Below are 15,122 nucleotides of genomic sequence, written 5' to 3' on the forward strand. Positions count from 1 at the left end.
ATCTTTTTCACACCACGTCTTATCATTTCCTTAATGCTATAGCATGTCTTCACTTTTTACCAACACTAGAAGCAATTTTTTATCTCCTCGTGTACTCACCCTGTCCATTTTGCAGTTATCCCCATATATTTTTCAGTTCGTTCTATCATGCATTTTATAATCTTACTATCACCCCTTCGCTGTTGTCACAGTTGTTTATTTTGCAACAAACACTAATCGCAATTTTTTCCTGTTTCCACTATTTTGTCCATTTTTATTTTCCTCCTTTCTCTTCTTTGCATACTTGCTCATGGGTGACTTTCATTAACGCACGTTTTTTCACATTCAGATTCACAGTTCATTTTACTTTTTCCATCCCCATTTCAAGATGGCGCTTATGTTTGATATTGATCAGTCCCTCTTTTATGTTTTACTAGTCTCACGTCACACGCCGAAGCACCGTGACTGTGTCTCTATTTACCGGCAATCATTGCCGACGCTCTTCTCATTCCTTCAGCAATGCACTGATCTGCGCTCAGGCACAGTGAACGGACTATCCTTATTAGACCCCCGGTAAGCTTTATTGCGCTGTTTTAGGTCACATCAGAGTTTTGGTGAACGGTGATTGTTACCGCACACCATTTCACCTTTTTCTTCTCTTTTTTTCACAGAACGTCAGTTTCGCACAAGCACCTGGCCATTTCCTCAATTTTTTGTCCATGCTTGTTGGAAGTCTCATTCGCATTGGAGAGTTAACGAGCGTGCTCACACGCTTCAGGTACCTTGCATTAGTAATACGGTTTACACAGCAGTTCTTGGTAGCTTTTGGGCACTACTGATATTCCCTTTCTTCTCCAGCAGCGTCTTCCTCAATTGTTTCACGCCTCATTGCTCCCGAGTTTTTTTACCGCAGTTTTCTCACCAGCAGTACGTTTTTTTCCACACTAGTCACAGCTTTCTTCGTACGTTTTTTCACTTCTTGCACCCAGTTCATCCAACTTCTTTATTTTTGATGATAGAGACCCAGCCAACGTACATGTTTCCTCTCACATAGACAGTCTAGAGCCAACAGGAACTATTTGAACTCTTTTCCATCAGCAAGTACCCTTAAAGCAGTCATCGCAGATTTTTAACACTAGAACGTTCTATACTAGCCACGATATTTGGCATGCAGTCACTTGGTTGTATTTGTCAAGCATGCTTTTCATTCCCACGTCCCGTCCATTTCAATTTGTGCACCAGTTTCGCTTTGCTTTCTCCAATTTTTTCATTTTGTGATGATCATTGCTATGGGCTGAAAGCGTACAGGAACTATTTCACTCTGGCCGCGGCCACAGACCCTGCACCTTTAGCATTGTTACTGTTCGTCCACAATTCAATTTAGTTTATCATTGATGACATCTTTCAAAATGTTTTTTCATTTGTCTTTTCAGAGGCCCCTGAAGAAGGGATTCATTTCAATCCCGAAATGCATTGGGCAGAACTTTGATACCTTGCGTATTATGTTTTCTGTTAGCTTAATTGTATTGTTTTGATTTATTGATGTATTTCAACATCCAAATGTCAGTGTTTCTTTTATTGTAACATGCACGCAAAACTTGAACAGTGCTTTTAATGTATGACTAATAACAATCTGCTGGATATGAGATCAATCATTTACAGATAAATATTGTGAATTGAAACTGTTTCAGTTTTTCTTCAGTTTTGCAGATAGTTGAAACATTAATACGTTATACTTTCCTGAGCATCCAGTACACTTGTGACAGTCCACCAGACGTTTGTGTATCACAGAACAGCCATAAGGAATTATTTCTGAAAGCTGCAGAGGGGCTCAGCTCATGCTTGGGCACCCTCTCACACAAAACCAAGCACTCTGCCTTCAGGGTTGTCAAGGCCTGCCATAGGAGTGCCTTATAGGTTTATATGTGTCTGTATATATGTGGATCTGCAATCAAAGAGTTGAAAAATTGTCGGGTAGTGGGTCAGGACAAAATCTCTGTTGGCATATTAGAATCTTTCCCCAATTCTCAGGCAATATATTTAAAACAAACCTTTGATCTCTGTAGGAGAGTAGGATCTGCACATTATGTTGCCCCCACTTTTTTTCTGATGTTTACACTGGTTTCTGGCTATAGTCTGGATGGGACCCTGCTAATCAGGGCCCCAGTCTCTCTGTTCTCTCTAAACAACTTGGAGTGCATATTAGATGCACTAGTGATTGGATACTGTGGTACCTTATGAGCCCCTAGTATATGGTACCCTAGGTACCAAGGGTATAGGTACTTCACAGACCTACCAGGGGCTGAAGCATGTATTATGCCACCCCTGGGACGCAGACTAAATCTGACACCACAGGCCTGCTACTGCAGCCTGGGTGAGGTAGTGCTAGCACTCCTCACTGAGATATAGATCACTATATCTCTACCTACACACATATATAAACCCCTAAGGCAGGCCCTATCAGTACTGAGGGCAGGGTGCTTGGTTTCCATGTGAGCGGGTGCCTCTGCCTGAGCAGGGCCCCTCTGCAGCTCTCAGAGTCTATTCTCTGTGGCTGTTTGTGGATGCGGTTAAACCATATACTCTTAAGTGCATTATACCCTCGCGGTAAATACTAACTCAGGGATGGCTGCATCAAAACATGTCGTGTTTGGTGTCAAACGCTTTGGAATCATACCCCACACCAGTAACTGGTGTGGGAGTATGATCCCACCCTTCTAGAGGGATAGACATGTACCCACTGTGGAAACACGGTAGAATCCTGAAGAGCCCTGGCATCACAAAATGGATGCCACCAGTCACAGACACTGGGCTGCCTCCTGCTGCTGACCGAAACTCCCAGTGGAGGAGACCCAACAATAGGCATTCTGTCACAGGGAGGTGTGGTCACCTCCCAGACAGGGTTTAGTGTATTGGGGCTGGGTGGGTGCACTCCTAGAGTGCTTTGAGGTCCTGCACTGGGGGAGTAGTAGGCTACTCTGTGCATATACCAGCTCAAACCGGTTCAGGGGCTACCTGCCACTGCTCTGGCACAAAACTGGACAAAAGGAAGTGGGTGTAGCCACCCACTCCCCTGACCCTCCCATAGGAGGGGTCATAGAGCTAGCCCCTCCCTTCCTTCTAGTATAAGTTAGGGAACCCTTGCCATTGCAAACTAGATATCCCTGGACGATGCTCTGAAGAAGAATCCTGGATCTTCGACGTTCCACTACCTCAGGAAGGCTGAAGAATCTCCCTTGGAGTCAAGGAGTGACTCCACTGCTTGGCAGGCACGAAAACTTTGAATCAACATTCACAAACTTTCCCGCTCCCGCCGGAGTCCGAAGTCCCTGCAGCCCAGGAAGTAGAGTTCCGGACTTGTCCAAGGTCAATGTGAGTCCTCAGTGACGCTGAGGCAAGTGGACCCCACGAGTGACGAGGTACCACAATACCTGGGTACCGGGCACTATTTTCAAGTGCAACCCCTTCACGACATTCTACGAACTTGTGCATTGGACCACATGTGGTCCAAGCCTCCAGCAGGATTTTATCTGAAGATCAGAGGCCTACCTCATCCCGATTGACCCTGGACTCCTGGTGAGTGAATCCTCCCGAGGCATCTTTGCAATCTCTTTCCGGCTGGCTTGTGGGTCCCAAGAAGACTTTTCTATAAAACCAAAGGGCTCCCCTGGTTGCTCCAGGCCTGCCCTGACTTACCGTTGCTGGGTGAGTCCCTCAGACCTTGCTGGTCTGCACCCCTGACTTTTTACACTTTCCACAAGACTTGCTGTTACCTAGGCTTGTTGGCTCCAATCTGGTCGCCAAAACCGCAGTAAGCTGCAGACTTTGTGGGACACGCCAAATCCAGCTCCTGGTTGTTGTCGATGCCTCCTGGACCTCGTGGTTGAAGAGTCAAGACACCCGTGATCACCTGAAATCACCCGACAACTGTGGGCATCCAGCTTCCTCGCCCCGGGTCACTGCCAAGTGACTTTGAACACTGTCCCCTCTGCTTTCAGGTCTTCTTTCTCCTGAATCCAGGCTTTGATACCACGGGACACTTCTCCTGTCTTCACAAGCAGCAAGTCTTCTTTGGCTCCCATTGAAAACGACGCCGCGACCCGACAACAAAAGACACCAATGCACCCGGCTTCCCTGGGTGAGGTAACTCTAGCACTACGGTGCTCCTGTGGGTGTTGGTTCTAGAACTACTTACCCTGTAAGTGACTTGCTTGTAGACTCTCCCGAAGTATCCTAATACTCTAAATTTCCAATCGCGACTTGCTCCATTGAAGTCAATTGGGATCCACGGCTGTGTTCTAACACTGCATGCGTCTCCCGTGGGTCCTTTACTTACCTGCCTTGGGTGGATTAGTGAGGCCCCAGCGCTTCTAAAGGTCCTAGGCCTTGTCCCTTCTCAAGTCGTTATCTCTAAGTCTCTTTTTTAGTATATGGTCTGGTACACCCCTAGGACCCAGCCATATTTGTGCTTAACTTGTTGTGAAATGTTGATTTGTGCATACGTTTCTGACTTCTAATCTCATAAAGAGATTAATAGAGTGTGTCTAGTAATAAATACATATATATTTTATATATATACCTGTGTGGTGTCCTTTCATTTAGTAATTCAAGAGATTATAAGGTAAAACAAGCTGCTTTACATTCCTCTAAAGACTTTGCCTGAAGGCTGCTCTCCACAGCTACCACTAGGATAGCTTTCTTAAAAAGGTTGTCTTAAACCTATCTACCATAAGAGTCGAATTGTACTGGTGCAAGGTGGCCACTTTAACTAGTGACCATCATATACCAGGCCAACTTCTCAGAATCTCTGGATCTAATCTAAACTCATGGGCTCTAGGTTCCAGGCTGACTGGGGTATATGCCCCAGTCAAGCACTAACCACACACTTATGAGAAGGCACAAGCAATATCGTAACTTATCCTGTGCTCACCCTCTGGTATCTTGGCACAGGGCAGTCAGGCTTAATTTGTAAATAAAGTATAAAAAATGTATGCAACACATCAAACAGTTAAACAAAGGAAACACCACACAAAAAGACTACACACCAGATTAGAAAATTAGAACTTAATTTAAAAATATAACAAGACAAAAAAAAAAAATCCAATAGGTTGAACTTGAGATATTGATTGTAAATTTTATGTTGAAAATAGCACAAAAAAGTAAAAAGCTCTACTAAAGGGTATCTGATCGGACAGAAAGTCAAAAGTTCAGGCCGACTGTGATGGGGTGCAGGCCAGTTACAGGGACCCTGTTAGGCCCGCTGAACAAAAGTACCTTAATACGAGTTGTGGAGAGATGCGTGAATCCAGATTGAAGCTGCATCACATCACTGAGGTGAATCAGCGGTTCTGAGATACGATCATGCTGCCATATGAGGTCCTGATGCATCGACGTTGAGGATCCTGTCGAAGTGGGCTTTGATGTGAAGGCTGGTGTGGAGGATTAGAGGCGCAGCTGAGAGGATGTGTTGGTTCCGATGAGCGGTGAAGTTGAGATGTGGGGGTTAGCTGTTGTTGCTGATGTGGCCATCAACAAGGAATGTGAGGAGCTTGTGATGGGAAAAGTATAGTGTACAATGTGTCCTGAGAGTGACACATCACTTCCATAAGCGGGATGCAGCAGAGATGCAAGTCTTTTGTGACCGGTCCTATCCACACAACAGCAGTGGAGATGTGTCAGTCCTGTTTGGGGATACATCGCTCAGCAGAGGATGCATCGGTTTCTGGGGCAAAATGCCTTAAGCCCACCTCTAAGGGTTCCGGACTGGGGTGGCACCACTTGACAGGGCAGACTCATGGATTGAAGTTTTTTTTTATGTCTTTGAGACTTCAGTTCAGGAGGCCAGCCAGCTAGTCCTTTGAGTCACTCTGGGTTCAAGTGATGCAGGGCAACAGGCAGCAGGTCAGCACAGAAGGGCAGGAGTTCATCAAAACAAAAGTCCAACAGAATTGTTGTCCCTTTATCAGCACAGCAGTCCTTTTTCCTAGAAAAGTCTTTACAGGCCCAAAACTGTACTGAAAGGTGGTATCAGCGGTCCAGTTCTTATACCCAGTTTAGCCTTTGAAGTGGTGGAGACTTCAAAGACTTGCCTTTGAAGTACACAGCAGTCCTGCCCTTCCTGCCCAGGCTCTAAACTCACAGGACACAGCCATTCAATTTGAAGTGAGGGCGCGTCCAGCTCCTCCCTTGCATCCCCCAAGGGTGGACCACCAAGTCACACCTAAGCTCTCATTCTGCGTGGCTGTCTAGGGGAATACAGAAAGCTTAGCTGTCACCCACCCCAGACTTACGACCAGAAACAAGCAGCAGGCATCAAAAGGATAATGTAAGAACATCTCAACTGTATAAAAGTGACATTTTCAGAATTGCACTTTAAAATCCAACTTTACCATAAGTTAGGACACCAGGCTTGGAGGGGTTCTATCTGTTCCCAATTAGGAATTACACCTATAAAATGTAATTAGGTAATCCCATTGCTATCGCATGGGAGAGGTAGACCTTACTGTAGTGAAAAAACACTTAGCGATTTTTTTCACTACCAGGACATGTAAAACTTAAAAGGGAAAATAACCTTTGTCACACAGTTGGAACCATGCAGTGCCTTTACAACATGATCTCAACAACGAATGCAACTTTACTACACAAGTCTTTACAACGGCTTGCTTTAGGGAACTTGTTGTTGGACTGGTGTTACAATTTAAGTCCAACACTTTCCATTCTGTTGTGCAGATTGGAGTCAGAATAATAAATTATAGTATTCCAAAGTCCAGTACATCCCTAAGACAAGTCATTGTAGCGCCCTGCATGGTACAGGAATGCGTGGCAATGACTCATTCATTGTATTGACTGCATTGTAATGGCATGCTTGGTAAAGGCATGAGTGGCCCCATCGTACAACTACTTAAAAGTACATGTCCTGCCTTTTAAATATATTAAGTCCTGCTCACTAGGTGATCCAGGCCCTACCAAAGGGGTGCCTTGAACGCATAAAAAGGGAGTGCCTGGCAAGATATTTATCTTTCCAGGCCGACTTGGCAGTTTAAGCTGCAAACACGGGCGCTGCCATTGCAGGCCTGAGGCATTCTTAGGGGGCTACTTAAGTGGGGGGCACAATGAGTGCTGCAGGCCCACTAGCAGAATTTAATTTACAGGCCCTGGGCACACGGAGCATAATTTACTAGGGACTTCTAAGTACATTAAATATATCGATAGGGGATGAACCAATATTACTATGTTTAGAGGAGGGAGCTCAAGCACTTTAGCAATAGTTAGAGGTGGTAAAGTGCACAGAGTCCTAATACCAGCAAAAACCAGGTCAGGAAAAAGAGGGAGGCAAACAGCTGTCAGGTCTAACGGAAGAGAAGCATTATTATTCCTTTATATAACAAGGGTGAGGGTGATAGGAATCATCCCAAAAGGTATGGACCGATCACCCTTCTGGACATAATAGATAAATCCTTGCCAAATGTCGCCTACAAAGACTCAGAATAGACACATTAAAAACATCTCCTCCTGATGGAGCGATGTGAATTTAGGGAGGGCTGTTCCACAATCGGACCCTCCATCTTTTAGCGATTTTGCAAAACACAAATTGAGTACCAAATTGTTAAAGGGCCGCAATGCTAAACATTTTCATCTAATAGGCTGCAATAAACATAAAGGGACTCATCTTGAATTTTCCTTGATTTCTTTGTTTCTTGGCTCTGCATGGCACAATTAGAAAGTGCTTGTGCATCCTGTCACTTTAGTCATGGTGCACTTTTAAGAAAACAAAGTAAAGAAACTGAAAATGGTCACTACGGGAGACAGTTTACTTTTTTTGCAGTGCAGAGCATTCTCCATCACCCTGCTCTGCAAATCGATTAAGCCGGTCCTCTAACAGAGAAGTCCAGGAAGGCCACAAAATAATCACCAAGAGAAGTGTTTATGACCCCCTCCTCACCATCCATCCAGGGACAGAAAGCAAGAAACAGGGCTGTGGTTTTGTCACACCTTCTTTGACTGTGGCAGGGGTCCATTCATTTCTCCTACAGCAATGCATCCACCTCACACTGTCTTTGGTGCCTGGCAGCCTGCCTCTCATGAGTACAAATGGGCTAAGTCCAGTAGAATTGCAAGGTACACACAGTGCACCACACTTCCTAAAACCATGAGAGATGGCTTCATTCGCCACCTGAACAGTATTCTTTACCACTCTGTTAAAGCGTACCACTGCCTCGTTTCATGCTGGATGATAAAAAGAGGTAGTTTTATGTACTATGCAGTTCCCAAATGTCCCTCATGACTGACATAATTTGCATATTTTATTTTTGAAGGAATCAGGAGGAATCACTCTTCCAGCATGTAGGACTTTTCCTTCCTCAAGTGACAATTGATGTTTCAATTCCCCAAAAAGTCTGTATTCACTACTCAACTCACATTTGGATGGGCAACCGTCCCCAGTCCATTTACAAATCTTTTGCAGCCCATAATCCTTTACAGTGGCTTCCACCCACTCATTTTCTATAATGCCTTCGTTGACTTTAGCTACACAAAAATTCCCAAACTCCTCTAAGGGTTGGTTAGTCACTTTCAAAGGTAGCCTGCTCAAATAATCTGCCGTTTTGTTCTTTTCTCCAGGTACATAACAAGCATCATAATTATAGTCCAAAGTGTGATGGACATGCAAGCCAATCTAGGAGAAATAGTGATCAAACCCTTTGTGCTAAGAACTTTAGTTAGGGACTTGTAATCGCTCCTAAGGGTGAAATGCAAACCCAGATGTAAGACCTGAAATGTTTCAAACCCCACACACATGCAAGTGCCTCCTTTTCAATAACTGAATACTTCACTTTTGTAGGGCTAATGGAGCGGTAAGCAAAAGCGATAACACTTTTGTTTCCACTTGTATCAATATGTGTGAGAACAGCGTCTAACCCTTTACAGTCGGCGTCCGTTGTGACAATACTCCTCAGAACAGGATTAAAACCCTGTAACGCTGGGGCAGCATTAATGTCATTTTTCACAATCTGAAATGCCTGTTGACATTCTTCAGACCTATGGAAAGCGCATTTATCTTTCAAAAGAGGTCTGATCAGAAAAGTTTTACTAGAAAAAGTCAGGACAAATTTAGAATACAATTCTGCAATGCCTTAAAAAGTTCTGATTTCATCCTTACTGGTAGGTGTGGGAGCTTCTTTAATTGCCTCAACTAAAGATGCCTTCGGTTGCACCCCTCTGTCAAATATTTCATGGCCTAATTAAGTGATAATTGCACTTGGAATATTGCGCCGTAAATCTCTTTTCACTAAGGATTTCTAAAACCTCCCTGAGTTTCATGTTGTATTCCTCGGTTTTCCCATGACTAAGATGTCATCCTGGAAGAAAACTACTTTCTTAACATGTTTAAACAATTTGAACTTTAACTGGTGGAACATGGCAGCCATGGTCGCCAGACCAAAGGGTACACAACAAATTGAAAACACCCAAATGGTGTAATGAATGCAGTTAACCTGCAACTATCATGGTGAAAAGGACCTGATGATACGCATTTCGCTCTCTTGCTGATAGACATCACACTTATCTTAGGGAGCAGAAATTGGTCAACCAGAATGTTCTTATCTATCATCTCTAAGGTCTACACACAGTCTAATTTTTCCATTGGCCTGTCGTACTATCACTAATGGTGCGATCCAATCAGACGACTCTAAGCTTTCTATAATGCCTTCAACCTGAAGTTTATCCAGCTCTTTGAGACTTTATCTCTGATCCCTTAGGGAATATTCCTGACTTTGTGTATACATGGTGTGGCACCTTCCTTCAAAATAATTTTATGCTGGAAACCTTTAAGTGCATCCACTTGATCCGAAAACACATTGGGAAAATATTTATAAACATTGGTGTCATGACTCGAATCGAAACAAACTCCAAGAAGTGGTTCTATACCACTGGTATCCAAAATAATACAAAGTTTTCCTTGGTCCCATCATCCTGAATCAGAAGGACCAGCTTTGGAAACGTATAACTTGCATAATGCCAAATTGTTCTTAATTTGGAAATTCAATTTCTTGAAACCCTTACAAAGCAATTGGTTCCCTGGTGAAACCTTTTCGAGAAATATCGAGATGTGGAAAAATCATCACCTAAAACCATTAGCAGCATGCATAACAATTTGATCTCTAATAAGTTTGTCATGCAAGGTGCCAAAACGGCACGTCAAAGCAACAATCTTTAAATCGGACACATACTCCTCCACTGTCTCATCCTTGGACTGCTTCCTGTGCAAGAATTTATAATGGTCAATACCTACACACACAATAGGGGCATAACATGCACCCAAATCGACCAAGGCTTATAAGAAGACATTTCAACCAAAAAGTGTTTTTAGTAATGCGGTTGTACACCTTTAACTCCACAGGACCTAAAGAATGAAGCAATATTTTCTTTTGTTTAAAAGGTGTCAAATCATCGTCTTCATACAAGGTGGAAATGTAATTAAGAAATTACTCTTTCCACTCTTGCCACTTCACTGCATTGTCTGCAGAAGAGGGTAAAAAGGGTTGAGGAGGAGTAAGATTTAATAAACCATTAGTAGCCATAGTCACTAAAGTGTGACAACAAGACACTCGCCAATTTGATGTAGCATAGAGAGAAAAAATGTTATGTATTCAAGAAATATGATTAAAAGTTTAACTTACTGGTGCTCTTAAAATCCTTGAATGCACAATTAAAAAATGAGTGTAAACACAGGTAAATGAATGAAGACTCCCACACACATGCAAGTGCATGATTTGATGTCAAGTTTGGCATATGCTAAACACTTTGATTGTGCCAGATACAATCTATATAGCCCGTTCCTTTCCCTGTAGTGCAGTGCATCACTTTCCCTATCATCTGTGCAACCAAAACTCCGGCAGGGGGTATCCACTTTCTGGCCTGCTAGCATGGCCGGGAGGTGGTGCTGCAAAAAAAGACTAGTGCGTCACCTCCTCCTCGCTGAAGATCAACCGGGGCTGCACACCTGGGAGGAGGCCTACCATGCTCTGCATTGGCACTGGGTGGGGTAAAGACTAGAAAAGAAAGGAAAGAAGAAATAAGGAAGAGGAAAAATAAAAACAAATACAAAAAGTCCATTTTTTACAAAAAACATTAATGACAAAGACAGAAAAGCATACAATAAATAGAAATAAGAAGTTGATAAATTAAGAGGGGGGAGGATTACAAAGACAACAAAGAGATTGAAAATAAGGCCCAGCACCATTAACAGAACAGAAAAACAAGATGGCCGACCCCTTGTGATCCTCATGGTGTCATTTATGCACAATTTGGAAAACAAAAATGTAATCCTCGTTGTGTTTTGCACAAAAAACGGGCGCGCCGGGAAGCTCTGTCCACCCATGGAGCTCCAAGTAGCATGATGGAGATTTTTAGTCACTCTGTGGAATTCCACGTAGCACAACTCAGCGAACTCCGCCCAGGCCTGGTCCCTTTCATCATCATCAGAAGTGGTGCTTGGAGAAGATGGTGGAATTGTACCCTTTTTTTACTTGCTGAAGATCTGGGAGCCAGTGATTCTAAAAGAGGAGGTTCTGCCTCGCAAGCAAGCTCAACCTCCTGTTCTGCTCCAACATCAGGAAAATGTACTATTGCTGGCTGCGGCTGCTGTCCACTTTGTTCTGTTTCCTTAAACAATTGGGTATTACTTTGTGAAAGGGACAAATCAATTCTAGTGTCACAGCCTGACTGGGTGGCCATGATTGCAGTGGCCGCCTCAGGGATAGTCATGGTCTTGGGCTTAGGTTGGGGTGCTGCTGTTGATGCAGGAGTGCTTCTCTCAGTTTGCTCCCCTCAGGCTGGTATGATAGGCACACAACTTGGTTAAAAAAATGTTTTGGGCAGCACACCACTGGTGGGAAGCTGCTCCTTCTCATTGACCACTTTCTTGGAAGCATCTTTCTTTGGGGCCATTTAAAAAAATCTCAGTTGTCATTTGCACTAAGCTGCACCAGCGGAAGAGGTACGAGGATTGCAGTGTTAAATCACTGTGCAGGCCTTCTGTTTGTCAATACTGTGGGTGATGTCTCTTCTCTTGGGCACCTGAAAGCAAACAAGCACAGATAAACATTTAGTAAAACGTGGCATAGTTGTAGTTTGAATCAGTACAGACAAATTGAATATTAGTATGGCTGGTTACTTAGGTAATAACCCATTTAAATTCAAGCCACAGATAGAGCTCTTTCTTTTATGTCCCTATATTCTAAAGGATACACCTGTGGCACTCAGGGAAGTGCATGGGTAAATGGAGGTTAGTGTGCGTCAATGACAGGCAATGTAGTCAGGGGGAAATGGAATAACCATCATCACACAAATGAATGATGCTGATGTTGTCTAAAGTGCTCCGCAGCCAGGATATCCAGGAGGAAATGGAATTATATATAAAAAAGCTGTTGTTCTGCTGTGGCCTTTGATGGATGGATGAATCGATCGTCTGAGACAAAATAAAGTAACAACATTAAAAAACATAAAAAAAAGAATAACATTATAAAATACACATGAAATAAAAAAAAATAAAGAATAGCAAAATGAAAATAAAACAATAAAAACCAACAAAATATAAATTAATATTAAAAACATGGAATAGTTGGCAATATTTATATTGGAGGATAAAAAGAAACCTATTGGAGGTGCAAAAAGAATGCAAAGTATGCATGCAATATATAAGCACTGTTCATCATATTCTTAATATACATACGCTACAAAGATCCTCAAGCATAATATTAAACTGATATCTCACATCCATCCATGCAAGCTGATGGCAAAGGCACACTGGCTGGATGCAGAGCCAGTGCCACATGGTCAAACAACAACACTAAGCAAGGAGGCATGGGGAACAAAGAACACATGCAAGCTGATGGCAAAGGCACACTGGCTGGATGCACAAAATGGCTGTCAGCCAGCGCCACATGGTCAAACTACAACACTGAGCAAGGAGGCATGAGGAACAAAGAGAGCGCATTCAGGCCTATGGACAAACACTCCACAAAATGGCCCCCGGCCAAAAGTAATGGAGAACAAAGACAAATTAATGATGGCTTATGGCAAACACACACAAACACACTGGACCGACAAAGGAGGCATGCTAACACTGAAGCAAATACTACTATTAATTCAGCAATGCCAAAAATGAAAATTAACTGAGCTTTAAAATTTTTACAGCAACACACATTCTCCCAAGGCAATACATATTTCCCACAAAAAATGAAAATACAAAAAATAAAAACACATGTTTAATTCAAACCAATATCATCCCAGCCCTAAATAATGTTTTAAAACAATATATACCACAGAAACTGTTTTTTCAGGCACCCAAGACTGGCACTGGCCTGGGTCTACTGGATTGCCCCTTGGCAGACTAGGCCACATAGTAAATAAAGAAAGCTAATTTAAACAAACATGGATTAAATGTACTCAACTGTGCAATATTGTTCTTTTACAAAAGAAGAAAATTAAATGTACAAATATAACCAGGCTCCTACTGACAAACTGCAGGCCACCTACCACAATAACATTGATAAATCAGATAAAATTATAAATAAATACTGGTGCATGCCCTCTATCAAACAAAACAACACCCTTATACTAAAGTTTTTGTACTTAGTGGCTGATTACGATGTTGGTCAGATAAGCATCCAAGAATCCATCGGAGTCGGATCGTCCGGCCTACTTGTTTTCGGGTGCGGTTTTCAAGACCGACGCATTATGATGCCCAAAACCCATTGCTTACCGACCGACTCAGTACTCTGAAGCCGACTAGATATTCTGACGAGAAGTCTTGGGAAACGCCGAATGGAGCTGTTCGGAGCCACTTCCGAGTCCGAATCTGTCCGCCCTATTACGATACGGACTTAAGATGCGCTGAATCTGTCGGACCAACCACCTCCTCTGAGTAGTCGTAAGAGGACTATTTCAACTCCGAATTTCATCACAACATGATCCCTAAAACTGAGACTGTGCAGCTATGCATTCCATTGCCCATGTCACCCCTTTACTGTACAAATACGATGAATATTACAACCCCCACTGTCGCAGTCATCGCTGAAAGTAAATTAGACACCTATACCTACAGGATACCAAAACTACCCGATGAAAGACAATACAGTAAAAAGCAGGGGCGAAACGAGATCTAAATTTTGTTGGGGGGGGCCTAATACTTCCAGCAATGTGTCCTTTAATAATCTAACTGGTGCTCATGTAAAGTACCTCAATAAGTTTAGGTTGAGTTCGAGCTGTATAAAAATGCAAAAAAAAAGCCTAATGTTAATTTTCAGGAAATGCATTCTCACACTGTGGCATCAAAAGTAATTTGCAGCTTTAAGGAATAGGCCGAGCGGAGATGCAGGGGCTCTAGGAATGGGTGAAGAAACAACAAAGCCTTGTCTTCAAGTAAATGGTCTTTTAAAGACCTGTGAAATACTCGGGTGCTACTGCGATAAGACGCCACACCCAGCACCCACAGCAGCTGAAGAGCTGTCTGTATGTGTGTTTGGAAGCTGCCTCAGCCCAGGCTGACACACACAGCGAGGGAGGCTGGAGCCCTTTGAGCCCCATGGGTGTTGCGTTCTACTAGAAAGTGTTCCGTATAGGCTCAGATTGGGAATGCGGGCAATCGGACATTGATCATTGGGCTGGTGCCCCATGGTCATCTGTGGGCCATTTTTGTGGGGCTTCTGTAAAGTACCCCAAGATATTGACTTACTTACCCAGTCCCCACCAGGGCACTTCAATGTGGTGCCAGTATCTTGTTCGCTCCCCAGTCGTGTTGTAAATTGAGGCTGGGGCCAGCCTTTAAGTCATTCCCATCTTGGCGCCTTGCCTCGTATGCCCTGCCAGAAGCAGTGTTATCGCTCCTGCCGAGCCATCCCTATTAGATCATGGCAGGTGCAGGGAGGGTGGGTTGTATGCAGGGGCCTCGCAGGGAGACAAGTTTTATTTGGCCATTCTCATTCAGCCCCCCACCCCCTTGATCTGCAGCAGTGTGCTTTTTGACACCTCCCTTGCCAAGTAAATGCCCTGAGGCTATAATGAAAGGGATGATCACGGAATGTGGGCCACTTTGTTTTGGAGTGCCCAAGCCTAATTGTGATCCCAATACCACCCTGGTTCCG

General features: G+C 43.5%; 1 long non-coding RNA gene across 1 annotated transcript; it reads left to right on the plus strand.

Annotated features, from left to right (window-relative positions):
- Positions 1-428: 428 nt before the first annotated feature.
- On the plus strand, positions 429-1,613 carry LOC146859534 (uncharacterized). The gene is made up of 3 exons (XR_014979783.1): positions 429-552; positions 651-757; positions 1,413-1,613. It is a non-coding gene; the product is annotated as an uncharacterized LOC146859534 (long non-coding RNA).
- The last annotated feature ends 13,509 nt before the right edge of the window (positions 1,614-15,122 follow it).

Source organism: Triturus cristatus, chromosome 3_2 (assembly GCF_964204655.1).
Source record: "Triturus cristatus chromosome 3_2, aTriCri1.1, whole genome shotgun sequence".
NCBI classification, from domain to species: domain Eukaryota; kingdom Metazoa; phylum Chordata; class Amphibia; order Caudata; family Salamandridae; genus Triturus; species Triturus cristatus.